The following is a 17,587-nucleotide window of genomic DNA, read 5'->3' on the forward strand; positions in this document are numbered from 1 at the left end:
AACTTTGTAGGCTAATCTTACTCCTACTTCTTACTGCCACTGATCTTGGCATCTTGGTCTGCTCAGAACACTCATATTTGTTTGTCTTCAGCTTTTCCATCAGTCTTGTTTCACCTGCTTTATATTTTCCAAAAAGTTCCCGATATTCTTGACTGTTGGTGGCATCCTTCTTGAGTGAAATCCATCAATCAGCTTGAATCAGAAATTCTATTGAATCCTTATGATCTGTGCATTTACGTTTTCCTTCACATTAGGTGATGTTTTCTTCTATTATCTTTGAAAAGTTTATTCTATATGTTCTATTCAAGAAGAAAACGAGCTGCATATTTCAACTCCTCTATTTTCCATATAGATTATTTATTCTCACTTTAATCTCTTCCTTTTTTCTGCATTTTGACTTTTTCTCAAGTCTTTGGCACCGAATCTGACACCCATTCACTTTTCTCTTGTATTTTTTCTGCTATTTTCTGAAGGTTTAAAATGTTGCTCTTGCCTTACTTATTCACATAGCGATGATTTTTCTAAAGTGCAAACCTGCTCGTGATACTTCTTGGCCTAACATCCTTTAATGTCCCCTAGGTCCTCTGGATCACGTCTGACACGTCTACAGACACATCTCTCCACCCTACCAGCTCCTAACACAATCCTGGTCGGGAGGAGGCCCTTACTGAGGAGATGTTTGAGGCATTGAGGAAAGAATTTCATCTTGGGACATTGAAATGAAGAGGCATTCAGGGGTCTGTCCAGTTGTCCCAAGGGCATAATGGCATTTCTCAGGACCTCTAGCCTGGGTGATGCGTGACACCCATTTTGTAAGCCCACTAGGGCCCTTCCTCACCCTCCAAAACTCTAGGGAGGATATTTGAGAGATGGGCCTTAAGAGCGAGCTTGTGAGACTTCACCATGCGGCTGTGAGTGAAGGACAATGAAGAGAAGATGGGCACTATGCTATTGGGGGTAGAGATAAGATCCCACAAGCTGTGGGGCTTGTGGGATGTGGCTCTGGCAGGTTACATTTTCTAAAGCTGGCCTCACCAATATATATCACATGTTCTCCTTACAATGTGACTTGCCACTCCTCCACTGAGAGATGGGGCCTATGTTCCCAACCCTTGAAACTGAGTGGGCTTTTGTAACCAGTAGTTTGGTGGAATGATGCTGTGTGACTTCTAAGGCTAGAGCATAAAAGGCAAAGCAGCTTCCCTCTGCCTGCCTCTTGGGACATGTGCCTTGGGAACCCTGAGCTGCTATATATGAAGTCCTACCACACCAAAGCTGCTGTGCTGGAGATGTGCTCTAACCACACAGAGTTAGAAGGGATGGTTGAGGAGCCCCAAGTGTTCCAAAATCCAGTTGTTGGAGTCTCCCCAGCCTAGGCACCAGGGATTTGAGTGAAGAAGCTTTTGAGGTAACTCCAATCCCAACCAATCAGACTTAAACCTCATAAGAGACCTTGAGCAGAACTGAGTCTGCTGAATTGCTCTGAAATTCTTGACACAGACACTATGAGAGATAAAAATGGTTATTACTGTTCTAAGCTGTTAAGTTCTGGTGATTTGTTACATGACCGTAGCACATGGGAAAGGGAGCCTAAAACATTTACCAAAATTGACCATAACCTGGGCATAAATTAAACCAAATAATATTTGGGATTTTTTTTTTTTTTTAGCCATTTGGGGGTAACTGCAATTTAATCTTAAAATAAGAACCTAGCAAATACCTTAACAATTGCATATAACTAGGTTGAGTTTATTCCAGCAGTGCAAGGTTGGTTTAACATTAAAACGTTAATCAGTGTAATTAACTATGTTTACAGAATAAAGGCAAAGTATTGTTAACTTAATAGAGAAAAAAGGGCATTTGGTAAAATTCTACATATATTCATGACTGAAAAAAAAGGTCTAGTGCCAATTGATAGAATCTTCCCTAATATGTTAAGTGATTCTCCAAATATCTATTGCAAATATTGTATTAAAGAGTAAAATATCAAAACCTTTCCCCCTGAAATTGGGAACAAGATAAGGATATACACTATCACCATTTCTATTTAATATTGTCCTAGACAGTACAAAAGGCAAGAAACAAAATAAAAGGTATAAGGCTTTGTAACAGGAGGAAAAAACTGTCAATTATATATAACTGACAAACTTGTATATGTAGAAAATTCATAATCTACCAATAAATTATTAGAATGAAAACAATTTAAAAAGTTAAAACATTGCAAATTATAGAGAAGTGAGAGTCTAGAGAGGTTGATGGATACAAGTTTAATCTACTATAATCAATTGAATTTCTATATACCATCAACAATCAGAAAATGATAATTTAAAAATAGCATTAAAATAGCATCAAAAAACTCAAAACACGTGAAGTAGGGAAAATAGGTAAACTTACAGTTGAGAAGACTGGCAGATACTACTTCAACCAAGTGGGCAAAATTAACATGACCAGCAAAGGGAAAAATGGACATTATGTACCTCTTGATATGGTGCACAAAGAGAGAGACAAAGTTACTTTCATTGTTTTTTCTTCCCCAAATGCATAACCTGCAGCCAACCATGAGGGAATATCAGACAAAACCAAATCAGGGATGTTGTACAAAAAATAACTGGCCTGTATTCTTAAACATTTCCAAACAAAGAAAGACTCAGGAAATGTTCCAGATTAAGTAAGACTAAAGAGACATAACAAATAAATGTAATATGTGATTCTGGATTGGACGTTGGACCAGAATAACCAAAAACCAAAAACCAAACACACCACATCACTTATTTTCTCTTTTGCTACAGGGGATGTTATTGAAGGCATTAATGAAATTTAAATAATGCATGCAGATTAGAGAATAGTATTATATCAATGTTCATTTCCTGATTTTGATATGTGTATTGTGGTTATGTAAGAGAATATCATTGCTTTTACAAAATACAGATTGAAATATTTAGAGGTAAAATGAAATCATGGCTACAATTTACTCTCAAACGTATAAATGGAGGAAAACAACACATTCATGGACTAGAATATAATTCTCCTTAAATTGATCTAAATATTCATGCAGCCTCAATAAAAATCTTAGCAAGCTTTCTGTTTGCTTGTTTTGGTGGGTTTTGACAAGCCAAATTTGAAATTTATATGGAAATGCAAAGAGCCAAAAATAGTTAAGACAATTTTTAAAAAGAAGAATAAAGTAGAAGGACTTGCTACTGAGTAAAACTTATTACAAGTCTACAGTTATTAAGACAGCTTAGTATTGTGCAAGGACAGATACTAAGGTCTGTAGACCAACTGGACAGAATAGTGTGACCAGCAATAGACACACACAGAAACATTTGATTTATGGCAAAAGTGACACTTCAGAGCAGCGGGGAAAGATGATCTTTTCAATAAATAGTACTGGTACAATTGGATATCCAAACGGAAAAAAAAAATGAAACCTGACCTCTACATCACATCATATAGAAAATTAAACTCCAGGAAATTGCAGATTTGAATGTATGAAGCTTCTAAAAGCAATAGAGGAAATAATCTTCATAATCATGATGAAAAGAATTTCTTAAACAGGACACAAAGTTGCATTAACCATGAAGGAAAAGATTGATAAATTGGACCAAACCAACATTAATAACATCTGTTCATCAAAAGACACCGTTAAGAAAGTGAAAAGGCAAGCTGTACGATATATATCCAGAATATATAAAGAACTCTTTCAAATCAATAAGACAAACACAGACAAGCTATTTAAAAAATGGGCAAAAGATTGGAACAGATTTCACAAAATGACTACTAATATATGAAAAAGTATTCAAAATCAATGAAATTAAAATGAAAACAACAATACAGTGTACTGTACACTCCTGCCAGAATGACTAAGATTACAAAGACTGACACATAGCAATTATTGGTTAGGATGTGGAGCTAGTGGGAATCCTTATACATTGATGGTAGAGAGGTAAATTGGAATGACCATGTTGTAAAACTGCCAGTATATCCAGCTGAATATACACATACCCTAAGATCCAGCAATCTCACTTCTAAATATATGCCCTGCAGAAATGTGCACATACATATACCAAAAGACATGTACAGAAATATTATTCATATTAGCCTCAAATTGGATACAGTCAAAAGTAGAAAGGATAAATAAACTATGGCATACTCATACAATTTAACACTGCTGGCAATAAGAATGAATGAACTGCAACATATTCAACTACATGGATGAATTTCCCAAACATACTGTTGAGCAAGATACAAAAGAACACATGTGGTACAGTTCCATTTACATGCAGTTCAAAACCAATCCTTAAATTTTTTTATTGAATTATAACTTAAGGAGAGAAAATGTGCAGGATAATTTTTACATATGTAAACAGTTATGATAACCATCGCCCAGATTGAGATATAGAACATTTTCAAGTTCCAGCGGTGTGTCCCCCTCCCAGATGACAGCTCCCAACATTAACCACTATTCTGACTATTTAGTTTTTTCATAGATTACCATTTCTTGACCAGATTGTTGGTTACATAGATGTGGTCACTTTTTATTATTTATCGATTTGTACATTTAGGATTTGTGCACTTTTCTGTATGTACCTTATACTTCAATAATAATTTTTTTTTGAAATTAATGATTCTGTGACCTATGGCCCCTCAAATCCCTACAGGGACTGTAGAATCTTATTCTGGCGTGTTCTAAGCACTTGTTTCTTCTATTTCTGCTACTGTAGGCATATTTCATGAATTTATGACTATTATCATTTTATGAGTGTATTCAAACTAAAAACTCACATTAAAATAGGAAGGAGGAAGAACATTTTAAAAATTACTGTGCTATAAAAATCATTGTTTCTCTGTGAGGAGAGATGATGAATATGTGCACTATTTTTTCTCCCTCAGCTTTCCTGGTCTTCTCAAGAACAAGCTGAAAGACACTCTGATGAGGTGAAGGAGGGGGCTTGACAATATGCAAACAAAAGCTTCTTGTTGGGACCCAGTGTCTACCTGAACACTCTATAGCTCCGTCAGTCCCATTGAGATTAAGGTATGGCTCCAAATCTGGCCTTCAGCATTAAAGTCTGACACTAATACCCCACGGTAGAATCTCTCATGATGTCTACCAGTATTCTTTGTATTGAGTTCATTAGTTTCATGGCTGGGACTATATATAATTCTGTCTGCTGCTTTCTGAGAAAACTTATAGGAGGAGTGGATACCAATAATTATGGAAACATGGAGTTCTATGTAGAAATTGACTTTTTGCTGTTTTTATCTCTTCCCCCACCTTCCTCGTGTTGCACAATCTTCCTATTAATACAATGTCCAACTGTTATGGCTAGTGTTAAAGGATATTATTTTTATATGAATTAGTTCTAATTTAATCTCCATGGCATAAAATTACCTCAAATTGAATTGATGGTTTAAAAAATAATCACTTTTAGGAAACAGTTTGGGACATTGTGTTTTGAATACTATTAGGTGAACTTCAAGTAGAATTTTATGTTTGAAAAATTACAAGCAGTTAATTGCACTCAAATTATGACTCTCTCCTGAGGAAAGTACTTTGCAGACTAGAGTTATTAGTCTCACTTTGTAAATGAAAAAGCAAGCATTGAAGAAATTAAGTGTTCTGTGTTAATTTAGAGCCAGGAATGAGACTCAGGATTTCTGGTACCAAATCATCTGACCACAGGCAACTTTTAGAATTTAGCTGAAAGTACAAGAATTTGTCAAAATAACCTTGATAAATTAAAATGCAATATTAAAAGGGAATCTCTACCTTATATTCTTATTACTGTACCTTATATTCTTGGTCTCACCTGGTAACCCTTATCACCTAAGCTAGAAACTTGGGAGTCATTCTTGACTCCTGCCTCTCTCGTGTACAATTAGACTTTAAGCTCTGCCAGTTACTCTTTTTCTCTTTGAAATAATTTCAGGCTTTCAAGAATACTGCAAAGAATAGTTTTTCTTTGAACCACTTGAGCATAAATTGCTGACATGGTGCTGTAACACCCCACAAAAATCCCTGGAGATGCATCCAAGTTGTGTGTCAATAGTTTATTATCCTTCTTATCCCTAATCAGCTGGTAATCCCTATTCACCTAAGATAGAAACTTGAGAGTCATTCTTTTCTTCTTTTTTAATGAATGAATTAATTTATTTTTTGCTGCGTTGGGTCTTCGTTGCTGCGTGAGGGATTTCTCTAGTTGCAGCAATCAGGGGTTACTCCTAGTTGTGGTGCATGGGCTTCTCATTTTGGTGGCTTCTCTTGTTGCGGAGCGCTGGCTGTAGGTGCATGGGCTCAGTAGTTGTGGCACGCAGGCTCGTAGTTGTGGCACACAGGCTTTAGAGTGCAGGCTCAGTAGTTGTGGTGCACGGGCTTAGCTGCTCCTCGGCATGCGGGACCTTTCCAGACCAGGGCTCCATCCAGGAGCCCACCCAGACTTGTCTCATTAGAACAAAAGACATTCCTATCACCCAGAAAATTATCAATACAAATGTCTTAGGAGCTCTGGGTCAGGAATAGGGATCAAAGACTGACTGACAGAGCAAACGATTTTCCTAGCACCCTTATTTACAAGGATTTTAGGAGCTCTGTGTCAGGAACCAGGAACCAGGGGCAGAGACCAACATATATTCCTTATTATTTCACAGGGACTACTTACCAAGGTGTCGGCTCTGTGTAGGTACCAAGCGTGTTTAATAGCAAGCTTTGTTTCCACTACTAGACCTGCAGGGGCCATGGGAGGGAGTAGGGGAGTCGCAGGAACCCAGAGACAGAGCTGTATGGACATGGTAGTGTTCAGCTGTATGGACATGGTCACCTGAGAGGAGCAGAGACACCCCAACCTTGCTCTCCTGCCCCTCCATCTCTGCTGGTGTCCCCCACCCCTACCCCCAACATTTGCCTGAACTCAACTGGAAGCCAGAGGGCAATACAACCTGGTGATGCAGTCCTGGGCACAGAGCATGGTGGGGAAGGTGGAGAGAGGACCAGTAGGGCAAACAGAAGACATCTGCACAGCAGATAACACAAAGTACCCTTGAAAATCCTTTAAATCCACCCTCAGCCCCTCCTCCACTTAGTGTTAAGGTTTTACATGAGAAACTTTAAATAAGTGACTTATCTAAAGTGATGGCAAATGCTAAAATCTTTCCTTTATTCCCTTGCCTCTGAGAGGACTGCTCTGTCTCAGCCGTTCAACCATGGCTGTTTGGCCTAAGTGGTGGGGAATTCTATAATGTAGATTAGCAAAACATCAGACATCACAAACTCAAATGCCTTAGGGGGCCAGGCAGGTGAAGAAAATCAGACCAAATAAGACATCAATGGATGCAGTTGCAGGCAGCCAGTGAGTGACCTCGGGCTTCGCTTCTTAATGCTATCTCCTTTCATCAGCCGTCAGCTAATGGTGATGAGCAACTACAGTGTTGACTACTCACGTCTGGATACAGAATGAGATTCATAGAAAGCAGTTTCCCTGGTGCCCTTGCAAAAGACCGACTCCCCAGTAACTGTGGGCAGAAGGCTAGGAGCACTTCTCCTCAGGAGGCCTACCAGAGGCAAGCACTGTTCTAAATGCTTCACCTGAATTACCTCCTTTAATCCCTTCCACATCCCTACCAGATAAGAATTATTATTGTCACGACTGTACAGGTGAGGAAACTGAGGCACAGAAATTTTAAGGAAGGACCAGGTGACCTGCTACATCTCTTCAGCTGTGCATTCTGGGCAGGACTGCCTAGCTGGTAAGAACCAAGGGGATTATATATTAATTTTTGAATCTTATTTGAATCTAACTTGGTTTAAAAAGTGATTTGAGGGGCTTCCCTGGTGGCGCAGTGGTTGAGAATCTGCCTGCTAAGGCAGGGGACACGGGTTCGAGCCCTGGTCTGGGAGGATCCCACATGCCGCGGAACAACTAGGCCCGTGAGCCACAACTACTGAGCCTGTGCGTCTGGAGCCTGTGCTCCGCAACAAGAGAGGCCGTGATAGTGAGAAGCTTGCATACCGCGATGAAGAGTGGCCCCCGCTCGCCGCAACTAGAGAAAGCTCTCGCACAGAAACAAAGACCCAACACAGCCAAAAATAAATAAATTAATTAATAAACTCCTACCCCCAACATCTTCTTAAAAAAAAATGATTTGAGGTGTCTAGAATATTTCACCTTTCAAATACATTACGAATCATATCATTAAGGAAATAGTAAACCTAGAAAATAATAAAGTTTACTTTGAGAGGGGCCAGATATTTGTGTGGCCACAATCCTGGCTGCAATAACCTCCTGGGGTGGGAAGTCATAGTAGCCTCTCTTCACTTGTTTGGACACCTGCCTGGGCCTCTTGGGACCTGTGGGTTTCCAGGTGTTACATGTACACTTTGCATTCCAGACATGTTCCTTTGGAACAGACAAACGGTGGGGAGAGGTGGGCTTTCCTTGGCCACTTTAACCCACCACCTGCAGCTCCTCTGTATTGGACAACTTATGAGTGTTTGATCTCAACAATAAGTGTTTAATCACTTCCAAGATACATCAACATAAGACAAACCTTTATTTGCAAACATCTAGCACTACGCTGAATATGAGAGGTGGGAAGGTGCCTTGTTCCTGATCTTAGGGGGAAAGCACTCATTCCTTTACCATGAACAATAATGTTAGCTCTGGGTTTTTTGCAGATGCTCTTACAAAGTTGAGGCATTTCCCCTCTATTCCTATTTTTATCATAAATGGGTACTGAATTTTGTCAAATGGATTTTTTCTGCATCAATTAATCTGATCATGTAATTTTTTATTCTTTAGCTTGTTGACAGGTGGTTTACATTGATTGTTTTTAAAATGTTGAACTAGTCTTGAATACCTGGAATAAATTCCACTTGGTCATGGTATTTAATTCTTTTTTATATATTGTTGGGTTGGATTTGTTAATATTTTGTTGAGGATTTTTGCATCTAAGGTCATGAGAGACATTGGTCTGTAGTTTCTTTTTTGCACTATCTTTGCCTGGTTTTGGTATCAGGGTAATATTAGGTCCATAAAATGAATTAGGAAATGTCCTCTTCCATTTTCTGGAAGAGATTCTGTAGAGTTGGTGTTAACTCTTATGTAATTGTTTGGTAGAATTCTCCAGTGAAGCCATCTAGGCCTGGAGATTTCTTTTTTGGGAGTTATAAAATTTTGAATTCAATCTCCCTAATAGTTATAGGGCTATTCAAATGAACTAGTTGATATTGGCTAAGTTATGGTAGTTTGTGTTCCTCAAGGAATTAGTTCTTCATCTAAGTTGTCACATTTAGGTGTTCAGAGTTTTTTGTTTTGTTTGTTTTTAGTATTCCCTCATTATCCTTTTGATGTCTTCAGGGTCTGTAGTGATATCACTTGTTTCATTCTTTTATGTTTTTTTAATTAACAGCTTTATTGAGGAGTAATTGATATATAAAAAACTGCACAACTTTAATGTATGTAATTTGGTAAGTTTGGACCTACGCATACACCCATGAAACCATCATCACGATCAAGGTAATAAACATAGCCATCACCTCCAAAAGTTTCCTTGTGCTCCCTGTCTTTTTTGTGGTAAGAACACAATATGAGATCTACCCTTTCAACACGTTTTTAAAGTGCACAATACAGTATTGTTAACTGTAGGCACTGTGTTATACAGCAGATCTCTAGAACTTAGGACTCGTCTTGCATAACTGAAACTTTATGCCCATTGAACAACAACTCCCCCCCATTCCCCGCCCTCTGCCCCACTCCACCCTAGCCTCTGGCAACCACTATTCTACTATCTGCTTCTCTGAGTTTGACTATTTTAGATACCTCACAGAAGCAGAATCATGCAGTATTTGTACTTCTGTGACTAGCTCATTTCACTTAAAGCAATGTCCTCCAAGTTCATCCATGTTGTCACATATGTCAAGATTTCCTTCCTTTTTTAAGGTTGAATTATATTCCTTTGTATGGATGTACCATATTTTCTCTACTCATTCATCTGTCAATGGACATTTAGGTTATTTCCATATCTTGGCTATTGTGAATAATGCTGCAATGAACATGGGGGTGCAAACAGCTCTTCAAGATCCTGATTTCCAAAAAATATATTTATCCAAAAGAATTAAAATCAGAAAGAATTGAAATATTTTGTCGTTTCACTGACTCTTTGCTCTGTTCTCTCCATTCTGCTATTTGTTTTATTGGTTAATATCTTTAAAATATATTTTTCTTGGGCTTCCCTGGTGGCGCAGTGGTTAGGAATCCGCCTGCCCGTGCAGGGCACACGGGTTTGAGCCCTGGTCCGGGAAGATCCCACAGGCCGTGGGGCAACTAGGCCTGTGCGCCACAACTGCTGAGCCTGTGCTCTAGATCCCGTGAGCCACAGCTACTGAGCCCGCGTGCCTAGAGCCTGTGCTCCACAACAAGAGAGGCCACCGCAATGAGAAGCCCACGTACCGCAACAAAGAGTGGACCCCGCTCTCTGCAACTGGAGAAAGCCGCGTACAGCAACGAAGAACCAAAGTAGCCAAAAATAAATAAATAAATTTGAAAAAATATATATTTTTCTTAAACTGTATTTCTTCCCTTTTATTAAAATTGAAATTTAGTTGATGAACAATTTATGTTAGTTTCAGGTGTACTACATAGTGATTTGTCCTTTGCATACATTATGAAATGAGGACCACGGTAAGTCTCATAACCATCTGTCTCCATACAAAGTTATTACAATATTACTGACCACATTCCCAATGCTGTATATTACATCCTTGTGGTTTATTTATTCTATAACTGGAGGTTTGTACCTCTTAATCCCCATCACCTATTTCCTCACCCACCCCAACCTCCTCCCTGCTGGCAACCACCTATTTGTTCTCTGTACCTGAGTGTGTTTTCATTTGTTTTGTTTGTGTTTTTGTTATTTAGATTTCACATATAAGGGATATCATACAGTATTTGTCTTTCTTTGACTTATTTCGCTTAGCATAATAACCTCTAGATCCATTCATATTGTTCCAAATGGCAAGAGGCAAGATTTCACTTTTTTATGGCCGAGTAATATTCCATTGTGTGTGTGTGTGTGTGTGTGTGTGTGTGTGTGTGTGTGTACATACATCTTCTTAATCCATTCATCTATTGATGGACACTAGGTTGCTTCCATATCTTGGCTATTGTAAATAACACTGCAATGAACACTGGGGTGCATATATCTTTTCTAATCAGTGATTTTGTTTAGGTAAATACCCAGAAGTGAAATTGCTGGATCATATGGTAGTTCTATTTTTTAATTGTGATAGGAATCGCCACACTGTTTTCCACAGTGGCTGCACCAATTTACAATCCCACCAACAGAGCATGAGTGTTCCCTTTTTGGAAGTTTGTATCTTTTCAAAGAATCAACTTTTGGGTTTATTGATCCTTCCTATCATTTCTTTCTTCCTTCTATTTCTTTAATTTTTCTCTTAACCTTATCAGCATCTTCTTTCTAAGTTTCTTGGGCCCATTCTGTTGCTACTTTCAACTTAAGTATTTAGGTGATTAATTTTTAGTCTTTCTTCTTTTCTAACATAAGCATTTAAGACTACAAATTTTCCTTAAGTATCACTTTTGCTGCATCTCACAAGTTTTGTCATGTTGTATTTTTGTCATCATTCAGTTCTAAGCATGTTTTTAAAAAAATTCTGTTATGACTTCTCCTTTGACCCATCGATTGTTTAAAAAAATGTTCTGAAATTTCCAAATGTAAGGGGACTTTTTTTTTTGGTAATTGAGTCTTATTTAATTGCATTGTGGGCAGAGTTTGTTCTGTATGATTGATACCTATTCTTTCTATTTGTTGAGACTGCTTTATACTATCAGCAGTTCTCAAGTATAGTCTGCAGATCCCTGGGGATTCCCAAGACCGTTTTAGGAGAACTACGAAGTCAAAACTATTTTCATAACAATACTGGGACATTATTTGTTTTTTTTCACTGTGCTGCTATTTGCACATGGTGAGTACAACTGCTGGTGCCCTAGCATGAACCCAGGCGGTGGCATCAAACTGTACTAGCAGTCATTTTATTCTTCACCACCATAAAGCTGGTTTCACTTAAGAATGTCCTTGGGCTTCCCTGGTGGCGCAGTGGTTGAGAGTCCGCCTGCCGATGCAGGGGACACAGGTTCGTGCCCCGGTTCGACAAGATCCCACATGGCGCGGAGCGGCTGGTCCCGTGAGCCATGGCCGCTGAGCCTGCGCGTCCGGAGCCTGTGCTCCGCAACGGGAGAGGCCACAACAGTGAGAGGCCCGCGTACCGCAAAAAAAAAAAAAAAAGAAAAGAAAAAAGAATGTCCTTGACGAAGCATGTCATTTTATTCTTCACCACCATAAAGCTGGTTTCACTTAAGAATACCCTTGACGAAGCATTAAAAAATTATACTTTTAGTAAGTCTTGAACCTTGAGAACACATCTTTTTTTTATTATTCTGTTTGACAAAATGGAAAGTACACATAAAGCATTTTTGCTGTATTCCAAAATACGATGGTTTTCCCATGGAAAAGCACTTGTGTGAATACGTTGAAAGCAGAATCAGCTTTTTTTTTTTTTTTTATAAAACTGGAGAGAACAACTGACAAACTTTGGTTCTTCAGACTTGGGTATATGGCAGGTATTTTCTTGAAAATGGTCGTAGGAAGTCTGCCACTTTGAGGAAAAATGATTATTGTCGGTGATAACATTTGAGCTTCAAGGGAAAATTCAAATTTAGGAATTTGAATTTACAGTGGTATCCACCACTGTAAAGTTGACAGCTTCCTCATACATAAGGACTTTTCTAATGAGATTGGTGGTGATATCAAGTGTGATTTTTAACAATACACATTGTATAATGAAATGTGTCAACCTTTGGAAGATACCTATACCTCAGTGAACCTTTTTTTTTTTTCTAAATGATCAATGAATGATGTCCACAATTATGCATGAATGAAAGATTGACTCAAAGTACAAAATAGACTGATGGATTTTCATGTAGCAGGGTGTGTAAAGTTCACTGATAGGGTTTCAGATTCCACAGTCAAGTAACCTTTAAGAAATTATCATTTGTTGAATTCGGGTGTAGTATCAGAGAAGAACATTCACAACGATTTGAAAAGGCTGTTAAAATACTCCTCCCTTTTCTAGCTACATGTCCATGTGTCAATGCCTTCCAGCCAAACACCGCCAAGAACAGAGCAGTAATTGAACAAGGTGGGTTTATTCTTCATTGCAGGGAAGGAGAATATACACCAGCAGGGATTGTCTACAGTCTTGGTAAGATAGTTTTAGAAAAAACATAGGATTTGGGTTTGGTTAGGTGATATGGGGGGAGGGTTTAGGAAAGCAGAGCTTTGTTCTGTATTGTATACTGTCAGGATGTGGTGGTAATTCTATGATTAGGGTCCTTAATAAATCTTATCTGTAGGAAGGTATAATGGATTGAATGGTGACCCCCTCAAAAGATATGTTCACATCCTTACCCCATAACATGTGAATGTTAGTTATCTGGAAAAAAAAAAAAAGTCTTTGCAGACAATTGTGATTAAGTTGAAGATCTACAGATGAGATCATCCTGGATTTACCCGGGCGGGTGCTAACTCCATGAGTTAGTGTACTCCATGTAAGTACGCTTACAGAGAAAGGCAGAGGAACATTTGAGGCAGACACAAAGAAAAGGTCATGGGAGAGCAGAAGCAGACACTGGAGTGATGTGACCACAGGCCAAGGAACTCCTGGAGCCCTCCAGAAGCTGGAAGAGATGAGGAAGGATTCTCCCCTAGAGCCTTTAGATGAAGTGTGGCCCTGCCGACACCTTGCCTTCTCACTCTGACTCCAGAACTGGGAGAGAATAAAGTTCTGTTGTTTCAAGTCACCAGGTTTGTGGTATTTCTTTCAGTAGCCACAGGAAACTAACACAGAAGGGTCGACTGGAGCAATGCTGTAGTTGGTAAAGAAGAAGTGGTTACCCAGCCAGAATAGGGAGATGTTTGGCTACTTGCGTGGCTTAGACAAGTTCATGGTCTTGTTTACGTTTTGGTTCATCATGGTCACAGAGTGGCTCTGTCTGAGGGGATGTTCTGTGACCTTGACCACCAAGGCCAGCTGTGACTGCCAGGCCAGCTCCCAGCAACACCAACTCCTGCTGGATCTCAGGGGCTGCTTTTCTCATTCCCATGAGTGAGGCTGGACTTCATAGACTTCAACCAAAACAACCTATCACAACAGATGCTCCTGGGAAAATCCAGCTATTTTCTTTTCTTTTTTTTTTTTTTTTTGCGGTACGCGGGCCTCTCACTGCTGTGGCCTCTCCCATTGTGGAGCACAGGCTCTGGACGCGCAGGCTCAGCGGCCATGGCTCACGGGCCCAGTCGCTCCGTGGCATGTGGGATCCTCCCGGACCGGGGCACGAACCCGTGTCCCCTGCATCGGCAGGCGGACTCTCAACCACTGCGCCACCAGGGAAGCCCCAGGTGTTTTCTATTAAGCCAGGCATTAAAGAAATTTGCCAAAATGAAACAATGCCATTTTTCTCACTAATGAACAAAGCAATTTTTCATAAAAATGTTATTTATGTTAACATACAATGTTATTATTATTGTTAATTTAAATAAATATTTGTATTTATTAAGTTAATAAACACATAAATCATCTTTCAGTTTTAATTTCTAATGTAGTAAATATAACTTCCATGAACTAAAGTTTTTTGGAGTCTTCAGTAATTTTTAATAGTATAAAGAGGTCCTGAGACCAAAAATGTTGAGAATCACTGGCCTAGTACATTGGCGATTTTGGTAAATATACCATATATACTGTCTAACTGTTGGGATCAGGGTTTCATGCATGCCCACTAAATCCAACTTGCTAAGTGTTCTCAGCACGTATTTCTTTACTAAGTTTTGGAATGCCTAACTTATCAATAATTTGGGGAGGTAAATTGAAATTTCCCACTTTGATGATTAATTTGTCAATTTCTCCCTGTAGTTCTATCAATTTTTACTTTACATACTTTAAAGACATCTGATTAAGGCAGACTGTCTGGCTTACTAGCTGTGTGATCTAGGGCAATTTACTTATTTCTTCTGGGCTTTATTTCTCACTTTTGTAATATGCAGATAATAATGGTACTGCCTCATACAGTTGTTGTCAATAAATATTTGCTAATGATATCTTCACTAGCAGTGATTAGTGTAGGAACAGAAAAGGAGAACAGATGGATTTATTCCATTGTGATTTTGGCTGGGGGAAAAGTTGGGGAAGAAATATAAGTGGATAAGTATAGTAAGGTGGAAAATAATAGTGAGCGTGTAGGCTGGATAGGAAGTGACAAGCCTGAGCTATAGGGAGAAAATGCAGTGGACATCTTAATGAGAATGAAGGATGCATATGGTGAGATGGGGTACTGAGTGAGCTGGGGAGACAATTACTAGTGTAAATTTGAGGTCCAGGGGAAGGTCCCAGGTGTGGGTGGTATAAAGAGGCTACTATGATGGACTGGTTATTTACATGGTTGCTGAAGCCACGCAAAATACGTGGTGCTGGATGGAAATGAGACCCCAAAGTCTTCCATACAGCCTTGACCAGTAGATGAACAGGTGACAGTGGAACAACAGCATGTCACAAATCTCAAAGCAGAAGTGATGCTTTGTGAGTGGCACTGACAGCTGAGTGAATGCCAGCCCTGCCTGTGGTCCTGGGGACTTCAGAAAACCAGACCTTCGCTAGAGGCAGGTGCAGGGTAACCAGTCCTCTGGGAGAGCCAGCTTTCATGGCAAGGGGATGGAGGTACTTCCTGGGATAAGGGGGAGTTGACAATGTTGGGGCGTGCGTTTCCTGTGGGACAGGGTATAGTATAAAGCTTGGTGGAGAAAGCAGTGGGCCAGGGGTCAAAGGAGAGAAAACACAAGAACTTTCCATCTTGAGCCATGACCGAGGATGAGAAATGTGTGAGGCATGGTGGGATTGGCCAGGTACAGGTTCCAAAGATTATCTTAGACAATGAGTCCAAGGATAGGGCCCAAGATAGCGTCAGTTTCTTAATGATCTAGACAAGGAGGTGGGCAAGGAGGGGTAGTTACGGACAGATCAGTAAGAAAGAGGACTTTCTTTTTTTAAATTTTTTTAAAAATAAATTTATTTATTTATTTTTGGCTGTGTTGGGTTTCTGCTGCTGCTGCGTGGGCTTTTCTCTAGTTGTGGCGAGCGGGGGCTACTCTTCTTCGCGGTGCTCAGGCTTCTCATTGTGGTGGCTTCTCTTGTTGCGGAACATGGGCTCTAGGTGCACGGGCTTCAGTAGTTGTGGCACGTGGGCTCAGTAGTTGTGGCTCACGGGCTCTAGAGTGCAGGCTCAGTAGTTGTGACGCATGGGCTTAGTTGCTCCACGGCATGTGGGATCTTCCCAGACCAGGGCTCGAACCCGTGTCTCCTGCATTGGCAGGCAGATTCTTAACCACTGTGCCACCAGGGAAGCCTGTCTTTTAAAAAATTTTTTTATTGGAGTATAGTTGCTTTACCATATTGTGTTAGTTTATACTGTACAGCAAAGTGAATCAGCTATATGTATACATATATCCCCACTTTTTTGGATTTCCTTCTCATTTAGGTCATCACAGAGCATCGAGTAGAGTTCCCTGTACGTTCTCATTAGTTATCTATTTTATACATAATACCAATAGTGTATATATGTCAATCCCAATCTCCCAGTTCATCCCACCCCCTGCTTTCCCCCTTGGTATCCATACGTTTGTTCTCTACGTCTGTGTCTCTATTTCTGCTTTGTAAATAAGATCATCTATACCAATTTTTTCAGATTCCACATATATGCATTAATGTACGATATTTGTTTTTCTCAGAAAGAGGACTTTCTAAATGAGTTGGTGCTTAGCTGTAGTGTAGTCTGTCCCACGGGGTAGTGAATTCCTCATTATAACTTTTTTGGTTTGTTTCTCTTTCAGGGAAGCTGAAAGGAGGGTTGGGCTGCAGGACTTCCAAAATTCTATGGGAAAAAAAAAAAACCCTTAGGGCTTCCCTGGTGGCGCAGTGGTTAAGAGTCCGCCTGCCGATGCAGGCGACGCGGGTTCGTGCCCCGGTCCGGGAAGATCCCACATGCCGCGGAGCGGCTGGGCCCATGAGCCGGAGCCTGTGCTCCGCAAGGGGAGAGGCCACAGCAGTGAGAGGACCGCGTACCGCAAAAAAAAAAAAAAACCTTAGAACTTGAGTGTAGTATTTGGCTATGTCTCCCTCTAGTGGCCATCCTTCAGAATTAACAAAAATGAACTCTAAAATCTCAAACTGAAAGTTTAGCACTCGTGGCTTTCAGAATACCCTAAATTCCATTTTATGTCAATTCTGCATGAAATCCAGATAGTCATCTGTGCACTTATTATTTGAATAACTATCGTTATTTTTCTAAATCAAGAAGATGTCATAGGCTAGTAGATTTCCGTGCCAGGCACATAAGATCTAGGGATGGAGCATAAGACAAACTAGATCCCCTGCCTTCATGGGGCTTACATTCTAGTGTGGGTAAACAGACCATCAGTAACAAGTAAATAAAAAAGTTGCAGCCTCTGATTAGTGCTGTGC

General features: G+C 39.8%; 1 protein-coding gene across 2 annotated transcripts in view; it reads right to left on the minus strand.

Annotated features, from left to right (window-relative positions):
• PAPOLG (poly(A) polymerase gamma) overlaps positions 1–17,587 on the minus strand; it is a gene marked incomplete at its 3' end in the record, with an annotated part of 71,679 nt that overhangs the window by 42,782 nt on the left and 11,310 nt on the right. The gene's annotated exons all lie outside the window — the stretch shown is intronic.

The sequence above is a fragment of the Stenella coeruleoalba genome, assembly GCF_951394435.1.
Source record: "Stenella coeruleoalba genome assembly, chromosome: 13".
Classification (NCBI taxonomy): Eukaryota; Metazoa; Chordata; class Mammalia; order Artiodactyla; family Delphinidae; genus Stenella; species Stenella coeruleoalba.